The sequence below is a fragment of the Tursiops truncatus genome, chromosome 2 (assembly GCF_011762595.2).
Source record: "Tursiops truncatus isolate mTurTru1 chromosome 2, mTurTru1.mat.Y, whole genome shotgun sequence".
Lineage (NCBI taxonomy): Eukaryota > Metazoa > Chordata > Mammalia > Artiodactyla > Delphinidae > Tursiops > Tursiops truncatus.
Window position 1 is genome coordinate 62,542,791 of NC_047035.1, and position 23,297 is coordinate 62,566,087.

At 40.5% G+C, this 23,297-nt stretch overlaps 1 long non-coding RNA gene across 1 annotated transcript in view; it reads right to left on the reverse strand.

Annotated features, from left to right (window-relative positions):
* LOC141277981 (uncharacterized) overlaps nucleotides 1–23,297 on the reverse strand; it is a 300,462-nt gene that overhangs the window by 76,964 nt on the left and 200,201 nt on the right. The window contains exon 3 of the long non-coding RNA XR_012329998.1: nucleotides 10,470–10,609. This is a non-coding gene — a long non-coding RNA (uncharacterized lncRNA). The remainder of the gene's footprint in view (nucleotides 1–10,469; nucleotides 10,610–23,297) is intronic.

Below are 23,297 nucleotides of genomic sequence, written 5' to 3' on the forward strand. Positions count from 1 at the left end.
AGCACAAAACAGATGGAGTGTTACTATTTTCTACTTGTTCCCCAAACTGGGGGTTGCAAAATCAAAGCCCGCAAGTCCACCCAAAAAATCTGGGCGTGTGTATTTGAGAGGGTGAACAGGAATGAGGTTTCTCTTGAAGTTCTTGCTGAATACATAGTGCCAAGAGCTGGGACAGAGTTACACAATTTGCAGATTGCTTTGGCTGGTCTCCATGTGCTTTGCAAAGTGATTCATTTCCTGTATTTGGTCAAGATAGAGAAAAATTGGGCACACACAAATTTGATGTGGTTTTTGATTGGGATATTTTATCGGATAAGTAGGTAAGATTTCATGATAGGGATGGAGAGCATTTTACCTCTTAAAGCCAGGGCTGGCTGGAGCAAACGGTGTAATCTAAGGGTGCCCATATTCCCAGCCTCCCCTTGGGGAAATGTTTTTTCTTCCTCGTTGCTTCCTAGCCTTCCCAGAGGGGCATCGAGGGTTGTTCTGCTCAATCACAACCTTCTTCATAAGGGAATCTGATAAACATCTTCACACTGAGTTGAAAGTTGCTATTAACTCCCCTAGGGGTACTGCATTTTAACAGAAGCCAAGTTCAAGAAATAAACCTCTAATTGAATGATTTCAGGCAACCCTGGAGTTGGAGAGGTATTTAGGGCAAGTGAATGCAAAGAGGCAGGCTGGCTTCCGCGGGCCCTGAGATTCTGGAATGGGCACCCTCCTCCCCGTCACCTCTGCCCTCAGCCGTCAGGCTTTCCCTCACGTCGGCCAAGGATTGCATGCAGAGTTTTCAAGATAATCTGGAAATGCAGATTTGGGGGTGACCTGATGGGCTTCAATATTTGGAAAAATGGGATGACATTGCTACTCTGGAGTTTTTTCTTGTCAGTATTTGGTGAAGGCTGAGGCAACCTGAAAAGTTGGAAAAGCACTTAATACTTAAATCACTGTTGACACCAGAACAGGCAGTGGGCTTGGCCTCTTAATTCCAAGGCTGAAACACAAGGGACCGTTGGCTCAGTAAAGACAGGATTTACGTCACTTAATAGAACTTAGTCAAACACAGAAGTATTCTAAAAAATTTTTTTAAATTTTATTTATTTTATTTATTTTTGGCTGCATTGGGTCTTCATTGCTGTGCGTGGGCCCTCTCTAGTTGCGGCGAGCGGGGCCACTCCTCGCTGTGGTGCGCAGGCCTCTCACCGTGGTCGCCTCTCCTGCTGCGGAGCACAGGGTCTAGGTGCACGGGCTTCAGTAGCTGTGGCACGCGGGCTTCAGTAGCTGTGGCATGTGGGTTCAGCAGCTCCGCAGCATGTGGGATCTTCCTGGACCAGGGCTCGAACCCGCATCCCCTGCATTGGCAGGCAGACTGTTAACCACTGCACCACCAGGGAAGCCCAGAAGTATTCTATATTGGACTATTTTGTTTGCTTATGAAAAACATACATTAGTTTATTCATTCAAAAATTGCTGATAGAGCATTTAGCCTACATCGTGCACTGTTCTTGGCTTTGGGCAGGACTGATCGTCAGCTGGAACCCACTGGTACAGCGTCCTGACAATCATGGGCTCTGACTGGCAGGGACTTGCTGTGCCATCCCAGCGGTGACACAGTTTGAAAATCATCCTTCATGTTCAACATACAGAGGTAAATGAAACAAACACGGTCCTTTCCTCATGGAAAATACAGGCTTGGTAGCAACAAGAAAGAGCTCTCAGATGCTTTCTTTTTCTCATTTCAATTCATTTTTCTCATTTCAACTTGGAAGGTATGAATTGGAAAAAGTCATGTCTGCTAGTCCTGGCTCTAAAAGATTTTGTCGAAGGTTCTCCAAGATTTGGTGTAGAATATCTTTTCAAAGTAGAGATTTTAGACTCCTGAAATACGTTGCTGCCTCCATCCCATTCTGGTTCTTCATTGGGAAAATGTTTCCAAAAATGTTATATAGGTTATTATATTGTTATTCAATTTGTGGTAATGGATTTGCACACTCACTCTGAACTCTCTTGCTTGGTCTATCTTCGATGTAATTGCCCCTCTTCATGAACAGGACAGGTAGCCAGAGTGTCTCAGACAAAAAAGTCCCAGTTTAAACACAGTGTCAATCAAAAGTGCAACAGCCAAAGCTCTTCTTCCAGTCCTCCACTGTCATTTGGGAGAAAGAGAACACCTAATGTATCACCTTGGACGCATGTGGTCTTGCCCTCACAGGGAAAAGCTTTCAGAATGCTCAGGGCAGCATTTACGGCATTCAGAAAAAAAATTTTTTTAATAAATTTATTTATTTTTGACTGCGTTGGGTCTTCATTGCTGCGCGCAGGCTTTCTCTAGTTGCGGCGAGTGGGGGCTGCTCTTCGTTGCAGTGCATGGGCTTCTCATCACGGTGGCGCCTCTTGTTGCAGAGCATGGGCTCTAGGCATGTGGGCTTCAGTAGTTGTGGTGCGCAGGCTCAGTAGTTGTGCCTCGCGGGCTGTAGAGCACAGGCTCAGTAGTTGTGGTGCATGGGCTTAGCTGCTCCATGGCATGTGGGATCTTCCCAGACCAGGGCTTAAAACTGTGTCCCCTGCATTGGCAGGCAGATTCTTAACCACTGTGCCACCAGGGAAGTTCCAGAAAATTTTTAAGTTTTAAATAAATTCAAGGTGCTAATTAGTAATTTTTTGGTTTATTTTTCATTTATGCTGGTAAACCTAAAGGCTTTTACAGGTTTGAGTGGGAAGGCGTTTGAGTAATGCTCAGAAAATGGAGATCTCATCTAGGCTCCCCCAACAACACTGGTGTCACACATTCTAATTCTTCTACCTAATGTCTCTGAACTTCAGTTTCTTTGTCTACAAAACAATAAAGACAGAAAAACAGAGACCATAGTAATAATGTGCATCACTGAAGATAAACTCCTAATCGACAGGAAAAGCCTCTCCACACCAACATGCCCAGCTGCTCTCATGAAGCCACGAAGGAGAGACTCACCCAGACAGGGGTGAGGGCAGCGCACCTCGGTTCAGCTTTTCCTCTTTTTCTGGATTCCTCCCGGGGCATTTAGCGGACATCATCACTCCTTCCACATAGTATGCAAAGGGATTAAGGAAGAAACCACATTGTGATTATGCTACTTAACTGGAAAAATATACTTGAACTAATTTGGTGTATCGCTTTAAGGAAATGTTTAGAAATACCAGGATCTCTTAGTTCTTAAACCAAATGCAGCACATCCACAAAAGAGGGAAGAAAGCAGAGTTCGTGCCCAGGTGCCCCTGAGCCATCTGGCTGCCTTCAGCTTTGGAAAGCCCATCTCCCCCCAACATGTCTCAGGGTATCATGGACTTGGATGAAATAACATATGCTGAAGTAGGCTGCTCACTCTCACTTTGCAAATACGAAGTATTCTTATGACTCCACCATACCTATAGCACAGCTAAGATCACAAAACAACTCTGATTTGGTGCCTAGAATGACTTTCCTGTTTTATATATATATATATATATATATATAAATTTTTTTTTTTTTTTTTTTTTTTTTTTTTGCTGTACACGGGCCTCTCACTGTTGTGGCCTCTCCCGTTGCGGAGCACAGGCTCAGTGGCCATGGCTCACGGGCCCAGCCGCTCTGCAGCATGTGGGCTCTTCCCGGACCGGGGCACAAACCTGTGTCCCCTGCATCGGCAGGCGGACTCTCAACCACTGCGCCACCAGGGAAGCCCTCCTGTTATATACTGAACCAGATGTATGTGTGCTGGTACAGGAAGTCTTGAATTAGCACTTTTATTTTCATGGAGTAGTACTGAGTTTGCAATAGATTAGGAAAACTCAAGAAATCTTTTCATTTCTCTAGTACTTTCAGTTTCACATATATGTCTCAGAATTTGAGGATGCCCTATAATCCCTCATACCTTGTTTACATGCTTTCTAAAATCTTTTTAGTTGTGGTCTTCCAGCCTGGATAGTGGTCCTTGGAAGATGGGAAATCATACCGTCTGAGAGGTCCATTCTATCTAAATGTAGTTCTGACTGTCAGAAAGCGTTCCTCTGTGCTCTAAGTTAAAACCTGCCTCCTTGAAACTATTTTTAAGAATGTTAGGTGGGGCTTCCCTGGTGGCGTAGTGGTTAAGAATCCGCCTGCCAATGCAGGGGACATGGGTTTGAGCCCTGGTCCGTGAAGATCCCACATGCCACAGAGCAGCTAAGCCCGTGCGCCACAACTACTGAGCCTGCGAGCCACAATTACTGAAGCCCGCGTGCCTAGAGCCCGTGCTCTGCAACAAGAGAAGCCACCACAATGAGAAGCCCTCACGCAGCAAAAGCACCAACGCAGCCAAATATAAATAAATAAAATTTATAAAAAAATAAAAAGGTTAGGTGATAAAATGTATTTTTTCTGATAATAGTCATTCACACTTCTTAAAAGTTTAGAAAATGTAAAGCAAATATAAAAAAGGAAATAAAAACTACTCATTATCCCAACGCTCCAAGATAACCACTATTCTTTTCTCTGTCTTAGTGCTCTCTTTCACACCCTCTCTGAATGACATCATCTCACATATGCAACGTTCAATCCTGCTTTTCAAAAAATGTGACAAGGTATCTTACGTAATTTCTTTGAAAACATGATTTTTTTCCCTTGTTACTACAAAAATTTTCACTGGAAATTTGAAAATTGAAAGAATTTTATGGTGGACAGCCATATACCCAGCACTAAGATCCCACCATTAACACTTTACTATGTTTGCTTTATCACATATTTAGTCACCTACTCACCCCTCTAACCATCCATTAATCCATTTTATCTTTTTGATGCATTTCAAACATTGCAGGTATCAATACACTTCCTTCAAAATACTTCAACATTCATATTTTAAACTAAAGTTCAATATTAGTTAATACTTTATTTCAAGGTAAAATTTACATACAATGACATACACAAACCTTAAGTGCACGTGCATTGAGTTTTGACAAAAGCAACACCTGTGTAACCCAAGCCCTTATCAAGGTATAGAACATCATCCATGCCCCAGAAAGTTCTTTGATGTTCCTTTCAATCACCCCCTCCCCTCACCCCCTCCGCGACCCTGTTTTGCTGAGTCTTATTGCCTTGTCTTGAACTTCATATCGTTGGAATCATACAGTATGTGCTCTTCTGTGTAAGGTTCATTTCTTTCAGCATAATGCTTTTGAAATTTACCCATTTTGCTACAAGTGTACACACACAAATAGACAATCAGTTGTTTGTACCTTTTTACTGTTAGTCACTGTTCCATTGTACAAATATACCCACTTATCCATTTTCCTATTGAGGGGCACCTGGGCTGAGACCCGTTTTTGACCACTATGAATAAATCTGCTATAAACATTCTTATACAACTCATTTTGCAAAAAGTTTTTATTTCTCAGGAGTAAATACCTAAGAGTGGAAGTTCTCCATCTAAGGTGGGGATATATTTAGTTTTTAAGAAACGGCCAAACTTTGTCCCAGCTGGTTGTACCATTTTATGTTTCTAGTAGCGACGTGTGAGAGTTCCAATTGTTCTACATCCTGTCAGCATTTAAGGTGTTTCCTCATGCTTTTAATTTTAATTGCTCTGATCACTTATGATAATGAGCATTTTTTCATATGCTTATTGGCTGTTCATATTTTTCTTTTTGTGAAGTGTCTTCTGAAATCTTTTACCCATTTTTAATTGAGTTATCTTTTTATTGTTGAGTTTAGTAGGAGTTCTTTGTATATCCTGGCTAGCAGTCTTTTGTCAGACATATGTTTTGTGAATATTTTTTCCTGGTGTCTGACTTCATTTTCTTAATGGAGTTGAAAACACAACTGTTTAATAGTTGCAAAAAATTCAATTCTATGAATTTGCATAATTCATTTCACCATTTCTCTACTGTTGTATAAATTTTTTTTCCATTTTGTTTTTAAATAATATTATGATAAACATTTTTGTACATCCTTATAGATTTCAAACATAAACTCTTTGTCACATTTGTTAAAAGTCTTTTCCCGTCATGTGCCAACTGTATTTCCATAATTTTAGAGTTTTGAACTCTAAAAATGCTGTGAGCAGAGGCTTTCCATTTAGACAAGTCTAAACCCAATAAATTGGCTAGCAACTTGAGCAAAATAACTTCTCTGAACCTGGATTTCCTCATCTTCATGGGATTGTTGTAAAGGTAAAATGAGTTATAGAATTATAGTGCTTGACATAATGTCTAGAATACAGTATGTGCTTAATAAATGTTAGATATCTTTATGATGATTTCTACTGTTGCTTTTGTAGTTTTTAGCATTTTGTTTTGTTTGTTTTACCAATTCCAAGATCAATGAAATATTCACTTATATCTTCTTCTAGTTTTTGGTTTCTTAAAAAATTTTAATTCATCAACCCACTTCATACAATCTTCAAAAATTATTGTTTTTGTCTTCTCCATTTCCATAGTCACAGATCATTTTATGAATCATTTAATTGATTTGATACTGATTGACTAGAACTATCTGAACAATGGCATATTAGTCAAGCACTGCTGTGTAACAAATTACCCCAGAACTTAGCAACTTAAAGCAACAAACATTTATTATCTCAGTTTCTGAGGGTCAGGAATCCAGGAGCAGATAGTTGGGTAGTTGTGACCCCGGGTGTCTCATGAGCTTGCAGTTGGGATGTCAGCTAGGGCTGCAAGTCATCCGAAGGCTTGACTGGACTGTAGAATCTGCTTCTAAGATGAGTCTCAAAGAATTTATGGACATATTTAAGACCATTAAAAGTGGTGGATAGTGTTAATAGTAAGCATTCTTTCTGACTCCTATCTTTTATAAATACTTCTAGAATTTTTGTCATGTCCTGTAGTTTGACAGAGATATTCTCTATCATGTTAAACACAAAATCTTCCATTCCTATATTTCTAATATTTTCCTTTTGTGAATGGATGATTTTATCAGGTTCTTTTTTGACACAATCATGCTGTTTTCTTCTTTAACCTGTGCATGTGACAAGTAGCACTGATCAGTTTCCTAATGTGACACCATTCATGTATTTTCAAAATAAACAGCACTGGATTAAACAATCCTTAAACATACTGCTGGCTTTGATTTGCTGGCATTTCAGTCACGAATTTTGATTTGACATTGATATGTGAATCCATACGGAGGGTCATCTATTTTGTTTTACATACATATCTTTTAAGCAGCATGTAATTAAAATTTGATATTTGTCATATTGTCAGTACAATATATGCTTTAGTTATTAATATTTTCTGTGGCTTTAGGCCAGGATTTATATTAAAAATCATTTTTTTGAAATATTTTTCTTTCCTAAAATATTTTCTGTATTTTGTTCATTTCAAAAAAAAAATCACATTTTCATTGATCATTTAAACTTAACTGTTTAAATGGTCCACATGTTTACCTCTTGTCATTTCATAGCACAATTTCTCCTATTTTTAAGCTATTTTTGATTCACATTTTGTTAGTTGTAGTTCATTTTCAAGCAAACTTTTCAAAAAGGATGATTCATGTCTAGACATTGCTTGGCAGCACGGTGAGGAGCCTCTGGGTCAGTGAGCTCTGAAGGGCCATAACAGCTTGGGGCCCATAACGCAAGGCTTTATCTTATCAATGGGTAACAACTGTCAAGTGAGGCTTTGTAGGGTATGTAGGAAGGTTCTAAATGGTTTAACTTTTGCTAGTTTGGGCAATTTTTAAAATAACTGGAGAGCATTATGCTAAATGAAATAAGTCAGACAGAGAAAGACAGATACTGTATGTTATCACTTATATAGAGAATCTAAAAAATACAAAAAACTAGTGAATATAACAAAAAAGAAGCAGAGTCACAGATATAGAGAACAGACTAGTGGTTGCCAATGGGGAAAGGGAAGGAGGGAGGGGAAATATAGGAGTGGGGAGTTAAAAGGTACAAACTACTACATATAAAATAAGCTACAAGGAGGTATTGTACAGCACGGAGAGTATGGCCAATATTTTGTAATAAGAAAAATGGTGTGTAACCTTTAAAAGTTATGAATTGCTGTACTGTACACCTGTAACTTGTATAATATTACTGTACATCCACTATACTTCAATTAAAAAATAAAAATAAAAGAAAATAAAATAACTGGATGTGTAAAAATCTGAGCTTGGTGCCAGCAAGCTTTTGAGCTAACAGGTCAAAATTTTGAAATAAACAACCTAGGGGCCAATATACAGAGACCATCTTCAGCTCATTTATGTAACATCTTTTAGTGATTTTTCTGAACTAATTTTGTAAAGTCTGTATTCTTCACCACGTGTGGCCACTGAAGTCTCTGCTCAGTTGCTTAGTGGTCGAGCTAATGACTGGACAGAGATTCCCTTAAGGGTCTGGAAAAAACAAATCTTCAGCTTTTGCTTTATTTATTTGCTTTATTTCTTTTGCTTTATTTCTTCTGGGTTGTTATTGTTGTTCATTATTGTGTTTTTGCTTCTACTTTCCCACTCTTGTCTCCTTTGGTGATTATGTTTCATCCCTCCAACCTCTATATACCACAGGGTGGGAGGGCTCAGTCCTTGGACTATTTCTCTATCCACACTCACTGTGTTAGTGATATCGACTTTTATGGCTTCACATATCACCTCCATGCTGACAACTTCCCAACTTACATCTCCAGCCTAGATTCCTCCCCTCCATTTGACATTTGTATATCCAACTGCTGACTTGACATGTCCACCTGGGTAACTAATAAGCAACTCGCACCAAACTCTCTCCCTTCTCCCCTCCTCTCACCCAGGCTTCCCCATTTCAGTGAATGTCAACTCTATTCTTCCAGTTACTCAGACCAAAAATTTGACATCATCCTCGGCTCCTCTCTTCCTCTTGTATCATAGTCAATATGTGAACTATCAGTTGACCCTGACCTTCAGGATTTATTCAGAATCCTGTCAGTTTTCACTACCTCCATTGATATTTCCCTGGTCCAGGCTACCACTATCTTTCATCTTGACTATTTCATCAACCTCCTACCTAATCTCCCTGGCTCTGCCCATGCTTTCTCCCTCCAAAATCTATTCTCAATAAAACAGCCAGAGCAACCCTTTAAAAATCATATCAAGGCACTCCTCTGTCCCAAACCTCTCAATGGTTTTCCATCCTTCTCAGTAAAGGCCAAAATTCTTTGAATGATCTGCAAGGTCTACATAGTCTAGTATTCCATTACACTGCTAACCTCATTTCCCAAATCCCCCTTTTCACACTCTGCTCCAGCCACACCTACCTCCTGGATGATCCTGGGACATCCCAGGCAGACCTGAACTTGCTGTTTCCTCCGCCTGGAAATGGTGCCCTGGATACCATCATGGCTACTTCCAATCTTAGCTTAATATTAACTTATCAGTGAGGCTTTCCCTGGCCATCTTTTGAGAAAGTGACCTTCTCCTTCCCTTTCCAGGTGCTCTTCATCCTTCGTCTCCTCTTTATTTTCCTTTGTTGTTCTTATCACCATCTAAAATACTACAGATTTTTGTGTTTATTTTCAGTCTCCTCAATCCAAAATTTAAGCTCCAAGAGAGCAAGGATCTCTATTTTGTTTACTGCTCTAGCTTTACTGTCTAGAAGAGTCCCATGTAAATATTACAGGTACTTAATAAATAACTGTTCTAAAACTGGCTTTCAAAGCACATATCTGTAAGAGAGTTGGATTTTAGAAAATAAAACCACCTCCTACCTCACCCTAACCCATGTCAGTCAGCCCCCTTTCTCTTCAGCTTGCCAGGCAACATAACTTATTTAATGTGTGCAGGTTAGTCTTTGATTTCAGCAAAAAGCAGGTGCCCAGCCTTTGTACTGCCTGGTCCCTGTTATGAGGATGTATTTAGATAGCTTGAAGATATACTATTTTGCTTGTATTTATATACATCTATACATATAATCATTTTTTAAGTTCACTGGCACTAATTTCCTACTTTTCAAATAACACCTTAAAATTTTTAAAAAGGCAAACTAATAAACATTTATTTTAGAAAATTTTGGAAATCAAAGAAAATATAAGAAAAAAATCACTCAATCTCGCTATGCAAGTACAACCATTGTTAGCATTTTATATTTCCTTATAGTCGTTTATCTACCCAAAGCATTTTTTTTCACGTAATCATACCTATAACTAATGTCTACATTTTTCACTTGAATATATCACAGGTGAAGGTTACATTTTCCAAGTACTGTGAAGTAACTACAACAATTTTGAGGGACTTAAACACTAGATTGGCAAACATGCAGCTAACCATTCTTTTGGAGGAAATCTGGATTGAGCAAAGTGTTTTCCCAGAAGCTGTCTCTCTAGGACAGCTGCTTAAGCCAAAGACGCTAATAATTACATTGAAATCCATACTGGATGGTCTTGTAAAAGGGTATCTGGTTTGCCATTAAATATTATAATTGCATTAACGTCATGTTTCCGGGAGTTGGAGCACTAAGGCTGACGGCTTCCCACTCTTTACCCATACCTACCTGTAACTGTGACTTTGCAGGGACGGGGGCCTGCCTCTTGAAGGTGAGTTAAGAGGGGACTCTCCAGCTGTCATGAGTGGAATTACAGGTTGTCTTCAAGGGGCCGGATGTTGTTAAAGTGAATCTGTCTGTCGTTTCTCCTGAAAGTTTGCGATCAGTTTAGTTAGTCCTGAGAATATTAATAGTCTCTTTCTTGATTCTAACTGAGTGACTAGTACCTAAGCAAAATAGCCATTAAGAGCTATGGAAATGTAATTGCTCCACCAACTGGTCAGCTATAATATTTTATGACAGCAATAGAAAGGAAAATAATGTTGTTTACCTATGGGAGAATTTATTAAAAAGTAACTACACCTAAAAATAGGATCTGGTTTTTAAAAGTAAGTTATTCTTTGAAACCCATAATTGTAAAATCAATTGCTTTTTTTCTTCATGCTGATGAATTATTTTATAAAACTTATTTTCCTTCGCAAGTTATATTCCAAATTCCAATGTTTATTAAATCCACATTCTTGCTCCTTGTGTGAGCTAGCGACTGAGGGACACTTCCCAAGATTATTTAATATTAAAAGGGAATGGTTCTGAAGAACCTAGGGGCAGGACAGGAATAAAGACCGCAGACGTAGAGAATGGACTTGAGGACATGGGGAGGGGTAAGGGTAAGCTGGGACGAAGTGAGAGATAGGCATAGACATATATACACTAACAAATGTAAAATAGATAGCTAGTGGGAAGCAGCCACATAGCACAGGGAGATCAGCTCAGTGCTTTGTGACCACCTAGAGGGGTGGGATAGGGAGGGTGCGAGGGAGACACAAGAGGGAGGAGATATGGGGATATATGTATATGTATAGCTGATTCACTTTGTTATAAAGCAGAAACTAACACACCATTGTAGAGCAATTATACTCCAATAAAGATGTTAAAAAAATAAAATTAAAAAAACATAAAAGGGAAGCCTTAATTAACCCCAAAGTATACCGAATTAATTAATTAATTAATCTAAAAATCAAAGCAAACTCCACCTAACAGTTTAGATACATGTGTAGTCTTTATAGACACTGCTCATGGCAAATGTTCTTCATTTACAATTTAAAAGAAGGCATATTTCTGATAATTGTCTTTTTATCTCTCTATTAATGTTTTTCTCAGCCCTTTAAGTCACTAAGCCTCTCGTGTGGGAAGGAAATAATCCGTAAGGTGTTTGTTTCCTGGAGCTCATCCCAAGACCTTGACCCGCTGTCAGCACTGTGACAATCCCCCATAAGGGGTGAGCTGCTCAAAGATGACTGCACTGGGATGCAGGAACCTGGGAGACTGGTTTCTCCTTTGCCATTGGCCTCCTGTGTGGATTTGGGAGCCTATGGAACTCTTCTAGGCCTGAGTTTCCTTATCCATAACTTGGGGCCCTACTACAAATCACCCTACTTCCTATACAAAACAGTCTATGACGTCGTCTTGTCCATGAGTTGCAATTACACTTATGAATGAAAAAGCATTCAATTCCACATGAAATGTGGATGCTTTAGAGCTATGTAATGAGCACTGATTATTAAAGAATTTATGTCAAATATCGTAGTAATGTGAGGAATGGTTATATTTATGTGTGAACGGTGGAATGCATAGTGCACGTGCGCACGTGCACACACACCCCCATTTACACAGGCCATCCTTCCCCCAACTCACTTCCCGCAATGCTGACAATGAATTACAGTATACTATTTTTTTTTTCCTGCAAATTTTTGGTTACAAGAGAGTGTGGCCGAAGGTGGTGGTGGTGTTTCAGGGTATCTAGGACACTATGATATTTGTCTGGAAAATAGAAGGCGATAAAATATCACTTAAATATGAGGCACTAAGTAAATTGCTATGTCTAGGAGTCAGATGGGAACAGTCACTAAAGAAGAATAAACCTGGATAAACCAAAAGTTAGAATAAAGGTAACTGTCCAAACACAAAGCGATTAGACCTTGAAGAATGTTATTTCGTAACAGTGGAGTGTCTTAGATAGCAGAGGAGAATTCAGGAAGGCCCAAGGCCCCAGTTTCTTCCTATCCTTTTGTTGCCCAACTTATTCCCCACAGAACATGAGTTTCACCTCTCCCCACCCACGCTCTCCCTCACGCCCTCTTGTAGTTTCAATGTACTGGCCCGGACTCATCCTACACCTCATTTTGCTCTCAAGTTTCCCTGCACAATGCACTCTTGGCACTCTTTCAGGCTTCAGCTGAACACATATAAATCAGGCTGCTTCCATTTTCCACATTTATCTCTCACCACCTGAGGACCCTCGCCTGCCTGCTCCTTGGCAGCCGCTGGCTCGGGGTGAATACCAGGGCCACGGCGTGAATGATTGCTTCGCTTTCTTGCTCAGTTCTGGGACATTTCTAATGTTCCCACAGGGCTCAGCTTGCCTTCTCTCAGTGTTCTGCCACAGGGTAAAATGTTAAGCAGACATATTTCAGGAACTGCCTTTGTAGAAACCAGCACTGAGGAAGGCATGAAGCCCACTGCAAACTGCCTCAGAAGCCCGCTTCTCAGGGGCCAGTGCGGTCTAGGTGTAGTTGCCCTGCTTCTCTCTGAGCCCACGCTGGCCAGTGGGAAGGTGTGCTTATGCTTTTTATGCTTCTAGGTGTGTCTGTATATTCTTATCTGAGCTTCGCCCTTCAAAGTAGTCACTCCAGAAGATTATACATGTATTCTCATGATGCTAAGCATATTTTTGAAATTCCTCTTTGGTAATTTTGGAGAACAGATTTATATCAAGAAAACCATGATCAGTTTACAGCTGTACCCCTTTTCAAAGCTAGTCTTACTCAACTGAGCTGGCCTCTGCATGAATTTCTTATTTCATAAAAAAATTCTAATTTCTCTGAAGATATTCAAAAGGAAGTGCTACAGGCTTTGAATACAATTCCAAGAAAGGGGTTCCAAAAGTTTGCCGACATTTACAGTACCTAGGTCTCCAGGGATATCGCTTAAAATCATTTGGCTGGGTTAAGTCTGGGATATTTATTTTAAGAAAATAAAGCAAACCGCAATATTTGGTTTCCTGGTAGAGGGTCTCTTTTCTCCAAGGAGTGTCACACATCTTGGAAAAACCTCCCAGTTTTTTCATTGTCTCAGAATTCCTTACACTGAAATTTGATCACCAAGTAAAATGGAAGTTTATTTCTAATCAGGTTGGTTCATTTTTTAATTTGTTCAGGAACTTGACCTTTGAACTTTTGCAACTTGAACTGAACATTCGTCTCGCGTTTACTCTGCCAGGTATTATGAGAGACACAGAAATGAAAGTGGCCATTCTCCTTCCTTCTTTTTGATGCTGGGTGAACTGCTATTCATCCTTTAGGACTCAGTTCAAATGTCACTTCCTTTCAATTTTTTCATACTACACAGGAGAAAATTACAGAAATATCTTAAAAGGATAAAATTAATATATGATTAATGTCACAGTGATTATAGGAAAATAATTAGTACTGTGGATGATTAAATGTTGCTTCCCCCCGACCCCACCTCAAAACCAGTGTTCTCTATCAATGCATGTACAGTGGAAGAAAGGCATTATTTCCATAAAGAACTATTTTATCCAGAGGCTACAGGGCCAGGTGATGTTTCTTAAATATAACATTTAAAATGTTTCTTAAATAAAACAGTAATGGGGGCTTCCCTGGTGGCGCAGTGGTTGAGAGTCCGCCTGCCGATGCAGGGGACACGGGTTGGTGCCCCGGTCCGGGAAGATCCCACGTGCCGTGGAGCGGCTGGGCCCGTGTGCCATGGCCGCTGAGCCTGCGCGTCCGGAGCCTGTGCTTCGCAACGGGAGAGGCCACAACAGTGAGAGGCCCGCGTACCGCAAAAAAAAAAAAAAAAAAAACCAAAAAAAACCCCCAAAAAAACCAAACAAAGAAACCCAGTAATGAGCTGTATAATAACGTTGGTTTTGTTCATTAGCCAGAATAAGTGGGATATTCCAAAATGACAGCAGTTGGCTGATAGTGTAAATTTATCTCAACAATAATTTTTCCAACATTTGATTACTAAAATTTTCAAACATAAAACAAAGTTTTAACATTTTTACAATGAACACCCATTTACCCACCATCTGGATTTTACCATTAACATATTTCTATACTTTCCTTATCATGTATCAATTTATTACCCATTCTTCAAACCATTTTACTTTTTTGAAGCATTTCAAAGTAAATTGCAGGCATTAGTACACTTGCCTCTAAATACTTCAGCATGCATATCATTAACTGAAGTTCAATATTTATGTTTTTTTCTTTTGAATTAAAATTTATACATGATCAAATGCATAGATCTTAAATGTACATGCACTGAATTTTGACAAATGCAGACACGTGCATAACCCAAACCCCTGTCAACATATAAAATACTGACCCTTCCTGCAGAAAGTTCCCTCATGTTCCTTCCTCCTTAACCTCTGCCTGCATCCCTAAAGATTAGTTTTCAACATGAAGTTTAAAAAGAAATTCAATGTAATTTTAATAGCAATATATGCCTCTCCTCTTAATAATAAGGTTCCTAAAATATTTACATCAAACATGATGGGTCTTGCTTGGAATTTATTCAAGTAAGAGACTTTAAAGTTTCACTTGGTATTTTTGGTGGTGTTTGTCAAGGAAGAACAAGATTAGCTTAGTGGTTTCTGTCATTTTCTTTGCAAGATTATCTACCAAGTAAAATATACTGTCCCCATACTGCATCATGTCTATTGACTTTATTTGTAAAAATGATTGAGGGAATTCCCTGGTGGTCCAGTAGTTAGGACTTCGTGCTTTCAATGCTGAGGGCCTGGGTTTGACCCCTGGTCCAGGATCTAAGATCCCACAAGCCGCATAGCACAGCCAAAAAAAAAAAAGATTGACCCTGGATCTTTGTGGTGTAGCTGTTTGGGGGCCTCCCATAGTTACCTCCCCGTTGCTTGGGGGCCACGAGGGGAAAGTGAAGCTATCATAACCCTTTTCCCGTTCTTCCTTGGGATGGCCCATGCACCTCTGTCAGCACCAGGATTTTTGCCTTCTTCCCTCATTCTTGGAAAGGAAGGAGAGGACAACACAAGGAGAATTGCCTCTCGGTTGGGTTATATGAAAGGTTCTAGGAAAGGGAAGGGCTAACGTCAAGAAAGCTTCTCTAGCTGAAATGGAATGAGGGAAGGAGAGGTGAGTGTGTGCCTTGGTGTGATTTGGGGCAGGTGAAACAAAGGTGAGGAAGGTGAAGGTGGCCACAGCAAAGGAGCAGAAAAGAAAAGGGAAAGAAAAAGATGAACGCTGAGAAAACATTTGGTGAGAATTCCTAGTTGTCTCTTTACAAAGTTATCTTTCGGTAGATGATGTTCAGCCCTGAGGGCTGCTAACTGCTGGGCTCTGACTCCTAAGATGCCTCCCAGGGATCTCTGTGTTCGTCCCCTTTGTGCAGGACAAACCCACTGAAGCCGGGAACTCTGGTTCCTCCTGCTACCCTCAGGGAGATGTGGTGACCTGACTGACTGAGACACAGAGCAGGACAGATAAACAAAGGAGTTGAAGCTTCCTAGCAGTGCTTGGAGCTCTAATACTGGAATGGTTTGCCTTTATGGTTGCAGGAAAAGTTGCTTAGAATGAGCAAAAATATAGAATTCTCTTATACCCCCATTTTCTATATCTTAGCTGTAACACGTATACCAGTTCTAATGCAGAAAAGCAATTTCTAACTGAGCTTTGAATTGCCTTTGTAACCATTCTGTATAGACGACACCATGGATACAGACACTCATAGAAAATGTCAACATCTGAATATACAATGGTATAACTCTTCAAGGAACTTATTCTTTATTTATAAATTGCTTAGGCTCATTCATGTGCCAATTCTAATTTCTACTTTTTCAAAGATGAGAGAGACTCAGGAACAGAGATGTTACTCGAAGTCATGAAACTCCCAAGCCAGACAAATTCAGAAACCCACTCTCTTGGATTTCCACTACTTACTCAACCTCTGCCTATTGAAAACACAATAGATCTGCCCCTGCCTGAGGCACAACCATTGAAAATGAACCCTTTCCTTTGATATTTGCCAAAATGATCCATGATAGGAAATGTTACACAGAGCTCAGCAAGGCTCGCCTCAGCTCACCATCTCCAACCCAGGCCCCGCTGCAAAAAAACCATGCCTTCCCAGCAAGCCTTCTCCTATCTCCTTTCCTGCTCTCTATTTCAGACTTCCCAACAAGTCATCGGAAGGAACTCACACCTCCCCACACCCAAGTCCAAAGCCCTAGAAGGCTCCTGAGCAGTGCAGGGCTTATGAAAGCAACCAAGCTTCTACTGAAAGCAGCAGGGTGGGCTCACTGCCTGGAATGGATGAAGAGCTCAATGAGAATATGAGGAATGAATGAATGAATAAATGAGATCCACTGGGCACGTAAAAAAGAAACACAGACAATCTCTGCTATCAAAGGGCTTATGGTCTGTTTGGGGAGATAGAAAACACTAACTGAATGGCTGAAGAATACTTACACAGAATAACTTTCTTTCCAACACGTATAAACTAATTTAGTACCAACTTGGTCCAGTAAGGCCAGTGAGCAATACCAGAGTTAGATGAAGTCGATCATGAAAGATGGTCTAGGGGAAGGGGATTTTGAGTTGGGTTTGAAGGTGGAGAGTTATAATAATTGGGAGCAGAAAGAGAGGAATAAAAGAAAGCAGGAGTAAAATGTTCAAAGGCTTAGGAAGAACATATTTGCTTACCGGAGCAAAAATTTCATTAAGGAATAATGAAAAGTGAGGGTGACAAGATGAGTGACAGAAAGAATAATGATGTATGTCTTGAAAAATCTTGAATATGCCTCTGACAGCTCATAAGTTGGGGAGAATCTTGTGGAAACATTGTCTGAGGAAAGAAAAAGTTGCTATTGTGTTGGTTATCAGTAAGGAGGCAAGCTTAGGGGTGGAAAACCAGGTGGCAGCCTCTGGGATAAGGTGAGTGGCAGGGGCGAGGTCCAGAGCAAAGAAATGGAGCTGGGAATGGAAAGGAGGTTCCGCTTCTAGTCGCTGAAGACAGATAGGGGTTTATTTAAACCAGACCTGAAAAATACCTTTGACCTCCGGTTTCTATCACTTTAAAACTTGAAGCTTCCAGGAGAATAGACACAGTGATGTGGAGTTTTTCTCTCTACTTACCAGACCTTTCTCAACCCATCAAGAAAAGGACTTGCATAGACTTGTGTCTGATTTTAACCAATCCACTTTCATCTTGCATGAGAAGTTTCCTTTTGGAGTCAACCTATACACATTCTTTTTGGAATCTTTTCTTTTTCTGTTTTTTCTTTCTGTTCCTTGATCAAGATTTTCAAACTGGCATTTAATAAACTCAGATAATTTTAGATTTTAACATACTGAAACTTACTGAAATAACCATTTAGAACAAGACCGTATGAGTAGTTACTTAAACCAAACCAGTGTGATCAGAAAGGTTTGAAGTTATCTTTGATTATGGGCTTGTAATAATGTTTGATTCTGGCAGTGTTACTTAGTAGTTTGGGGTCAACCAACTTGGACTTGAATCCTGGCTGTACCACCTACTGGCCATGTGACCCTACTCACCTCTCTAAGCCTCAGTTTCTTTGTCAGTAAAATGGAGAATAATAATGCTCACCTAATGGGGCGGTAGTTCTTCAAGTGTGGTCCCCAGACCAGCAGCAGTATATCTACACCTGGGAACTTGTTAGAAATTCAGATTCTCAGGCCACACACCAAATTTACTGAATCAGAACCTCTGCAGGCAGGGTCCAGCAATCTGTATTTTAATAGCCCTCCAGGTGATTCTGCTGCTAGTGAAAATTTGAGAACAACTATGATAGGGTAGTCATTACATACGTATAGCGGTTATAATAAGTAAACACAGTAACACACCTAAAGTGTTTGGTGCAGGTTTGGCATAGATTCAGTGCTCCGTCATTGCCAGAGATGATCACAGAGGTGGTGGGGTAACTACCTTCACGATGCAGGTGAAGAAGGTCCTTTGACGCTGGGCCACCAGTGGGAACACTGTTCTTGGAAAAGGGAACACTTATCCAGGCACCTCACAGGAAACCAAGCAAATGCTTGATTGTTTTCTAAAATTACTCAAACATGAATCTGGCCACAACTTCTGTATGAGACACAGTCATATCAACTTCTGTCTGTTGATGGTTTAGCATGTTCTCTGAACACAAGCTAATTCGAAATTCCAGAAAACAAAATTAAAATAAATCAGTTACACTGACTTTCACTGGTGATTCCAGGTCACCACTCTATCCTTGACCTCCTCTAACATCTATTGTCAATTTAGGTTGCTTATTATTGTTAGGACTTTGAGAAACCTTGATTTGCCTGTTTCCATGGTGGTGGATAAAAGCTTAGCTTCCCTCTTTTTTTTTTTCAATAAAACTTCCTTTAGTCCATTGTGGACAGCATTCCTGCAGGAAGGGTCGAAGGCAACCCTGGTTTCTGCATGAGGGATCAAGGCAACAAAGTATAGACAGCTTCTGTGGCTTCTCGGTCCACTTATTCAGAAAACAGTTTCGAGCTTCTACAATGTTCCAGGCCTGGTGCTGTGGCGAACAAAACAGCCCCTCATGAGACTGACAAGTGGGGGAGAGAGATATTAATCAAATAGTCATATAACTAGGTTAAAATTAGAACTGTGATCAATTCTGTGAAGAAGAGATGTATGGTATTATGAGAGCCTGCAGTTGGGATTAGTCCCAATTCTTGGGATGGGGAAGGTTTTCCTGAGGAAGTGAGTTAGAGTTGAGATCTAGGATAGTCAGGATTCAAAGATGGATACATGACCTTGGCTCCCTGGTGTTGTACTTTCATAAACTCCTCCCCTTCAGTGTGGGCAGAACCTATGACTCGCTTATAACCAATAGAATATGGCAAAGGTGATGGGAAGTTAGTCCTGTGATTAAGTTGTAGCATATATTAGAGAGGTAGCAGTGAAAATAAAGAGAAACATGAAACTGAGAAACATTCAGAAGGCAAAACTGATAGGACTATGTGAAGCTTTAGAGAGGAGGGTATGGAAGAGGGAAGTAGCAAAAATAACTCTTTGGTTTTTATGTTGGTCATTCTTGAGCATGGGTAACATTGAAAGATGGTCAGATCTGAAATTTGGGGTCAAAGATCATGATTTTTGTTTGGGTATGTTGAGTCTGAGACGTAAAAAAGATATCAATTGGTTGTATGTAGTAGTTCAGAGCTCAGAGAAAAGATCTGGGCAGAAGAGATATATTAGGGATCTCCTTAGTAACTAAAGCATTAGTGGATATGAACTTTCTTGCCCAGGGAGAGAGAGAAAGGAAGAAGAAAAGGGGCCTCTACTCAAACCTGGAGGGACTCCTCCAGTTAATAAACTGATGGAGAGACCTGGTAAATAAACCAAGAAGACTACTTATCCATTCTCCCTACTTGATTAACCTGGAAGCACTTGTACTCTTCGTCTTTCACTTTTGTTGTAACCCGCCCAGTTCTAATAGTGTCCAGGGCACATAGCAGGCACTGGTCAAATATTTCCTGAATTGGATTATTACCTTGCTGTTCAAGAAAGGGTGGAATGAATATATGAACCCGGTTCCTCCAAACACATAAACAAATGAGCAGAGTACAGGATACTGTTTCATTTCTTAGAAGGTAAACATACAGCTACGTGACTAAAATAGTTCAAAAGCCATTTCAGTAGTTTCTGTTGCTGAAATATGTTTAATCAAATGTTTAATCTCTTGGAGATTTGAGAACCGATAACAAAACGGGAGTTTTTGGCAGTACATCGCAATCAGGAGTTAATTATTGTCCATGGCTTTGGTGCTCCTAGCCTCAGGTTTTTCAAAAGGTGAACTCCCAGTGGAAAAGATGTCAGGGACTATTTGTTTACTTATTCAAAAAATGCATAAAGAACTTACTGCATTCCTAATCAGTTCTTTACCAAAAACTACCAGCTGCGTACTGGATTTTGGGTTAAAACATACTGCTGCCTCATCAGATGCCAACTGAATGATATAATCCTAACAAACCAACTAAATCCAGACGCCTCAGAAAGCAACCCTAGGTAACACACGCTCCCAAATCATTATGCCACCCTTTAGAGCACTTGTGGTCATGAACCTCCAAGAATGTGCTTACATTAGTTTCCTAGGGCTGCTGTAATCAATTACCACACACTGTGTGGCTTAATACAACAGAAATGTATTTACTCAACAATTGTGGAGTCCAGAAGTCTGAAATCAAGGACTGGGCTTGATGAGTATGGGCAGGACTGAGCTTCCTCTGAAGGATCTAGGGGAGAATCCCTCCCTGCCTCTTCCAGCTTCTAGTGGCCCCAGGTGTTCCTTGGCTTGTGGCAGCAAAATTCTGATCTCTGTCTCTGTCTTCACATGGCATTCTCCTCTGTGTCTTCTTTTCTGTCTTTTATAAGGTCACTTGTCACTGGGTTTAGGGCCCGCCTGGATAATCCAGGATGATCTCATCTGGAGATCCCATCTGTGAAGACCTTTATTCCAAGTAAGGTCACATTCTGAGGTTCTGCGGGGGAGGGTTTACCATTCAACTCACTATACCACTAAAACTTCCTAAGAGCCCATGAAGTAAGCAAGCTCAGTTATTCCCATATTGAAGGAAAAATACCAGGCTTTCCAGAATGTAGTTTAAAATTATCTAGAGTAATAATCCAGCAATCCCACTCCTGGGCACATATCCGGACAAAACTATAACTTGAAAAGATACATGCACCCCTATGTTCATAGAAGTACTGTTTGCAATAGCCAAGACAAGACATGGAAACAACCTAAATGTCCAACAACAGATGAATGGATAAAGAAGATGTGGTATAAATATACAATAGAATACTATTCAGCCCTTAAAAAAGAAGGAAATAATGCCATTTGCAGCAACATGGATGGACCTAGAGATTATCATACTAAGTAAAGAAAGTCAGAGAGAGACAAATACCATATGATATCACTTATATGTGGAATCTAAAATATGACACAAATGAACTTATCTACGAAACAGAAACAGACTCATAGATATAGAGAACAGACTTGAGGCTGCCAAGGGGGAGGGACGTGGGGGAAGAATGGATTGGGAGTTTGGGATTAGCAGATGCAAACTATTATATATAGAATGGATAAACAACAAGGTCCTACTGTATAGCACAGGGAACTATATTCAATATCCTGTAATAAACCACAATGGAAAAGAAAAAAATTATCTAAAGTAACAGGGAGCTTGGCTCTGGACTTTCTGAAAGACCTACCTGAAAATATAATTTTCTGATGTCAGGTAAGGAGCTATCATAGGAAGTCCCTTCAAGAGTGGGATCTGGTGCCTCCCAAGGGGCCTTCTGATCAAAGATATCTTCAGGGACTTGGAAGACCACCGTTACATTAGCATCACTCCTTAAGCGTCTCCTTAGACACAGGCACAGACTAACTAAGCCTGCAAAAATACATGCTTGTGAAAGATACTTTAGTTGGCTAATGCGGAGCCTAATTTAATTGATTAATTTATCTCCCCAAATCAGTTAACTTACTACCAAATAATAAACTATACATTTGGGACAATCTAGTTCATGCTATCACTAATAATTTTTTTTTTTTTTTTTTTTTGCAGTACGTGGGCCTCTCACTGCTGCAGCCTCTCCCGTTGCGGAGCACAGGCTCCGCACGCGCAGGCTCAGCAGCCATGGCTCACGGGCCCAGCCGCTCCACGGTATGTGGGATCTTCCCAGACGGGGGCACGAACCCGTGTCCCCTGCATCAGCAGGCGGACTCTCAACCACTGTGCCACCAGGGAAGCCCACTAATAATTTTTTAATGAGATGTAAAATCTAGTCAAGACTAGCTCCATTTATAAATTTCTCATGTCTTTGAGACCCACTCACTTCTTCCTACAGTACTGTCTCCTCAACGATTAGTTTTTGCCAGAGAAAGAGCTTTGTGGTGGCCTGAAGGGGTAAGCCTATGATCCCCATTACGAGCATAGGCTCATAGGGTGAGCCTATGCCTGTGATCCCTGAGAAGCCAAATTACCTACTGGCCTGCCATTGAACCTGCACTTGGGGCACACCTGTCATCCTGTGTAGACCAACTGACAGCATGATGACTTAGCAGGCAGCTTTCAAAATAACCTGTGGGGTCAGAGGGAGAAGAATTGGCCTGAACTTGTTCTTCAGTGACTCATAACCTTTACGGTAACATCACAGCCCAGTTTGGAAGCAACAAAGTTCAGGTCTACGAAACACACCTCCATGCCCCATCTAATTGTGAAGAAGAGATAAGAGTATGCAGATCATTGCTGAAAACACCAGTTATGGGACAGTTAGTTGCCGCAGAGGACAGGAGAAAGAATAAAACTTTCAAGCCATTATGAATGACATTGCTTGCAAACTAAGTATAATTAGGTGTCTTGGCTCCTGTGGATTGCACATATCAGTAAGCATTTACACCAGGGTTGGGGGGTGAGGGAAATAAGTCACCGCTCTGAGTGATGGTACAGAAGGTTAGATTACAGGAGAGCAGAGTGTGGGACCTTAAACGTGGGTTAAGAGCATAATCTTTTTGATCCCAGTCCAATGGGACTAGTCATGCCATCTGCCTACATGGAAGGCTGAATGCAATAATGGCTTCAATGAGCTGAGAGCTCCATGAAAGACTGACATAATTTGAACTGCAAAGGCATATTAACTGTGATCTGCTCAGTGCCTGGAGAGTGTAGGGCAGGGACGATGCTGCACTCCACCATCGTGTTGAACTTCCGGGGACTCCTGCTCTCATCATGTCACTCTTTG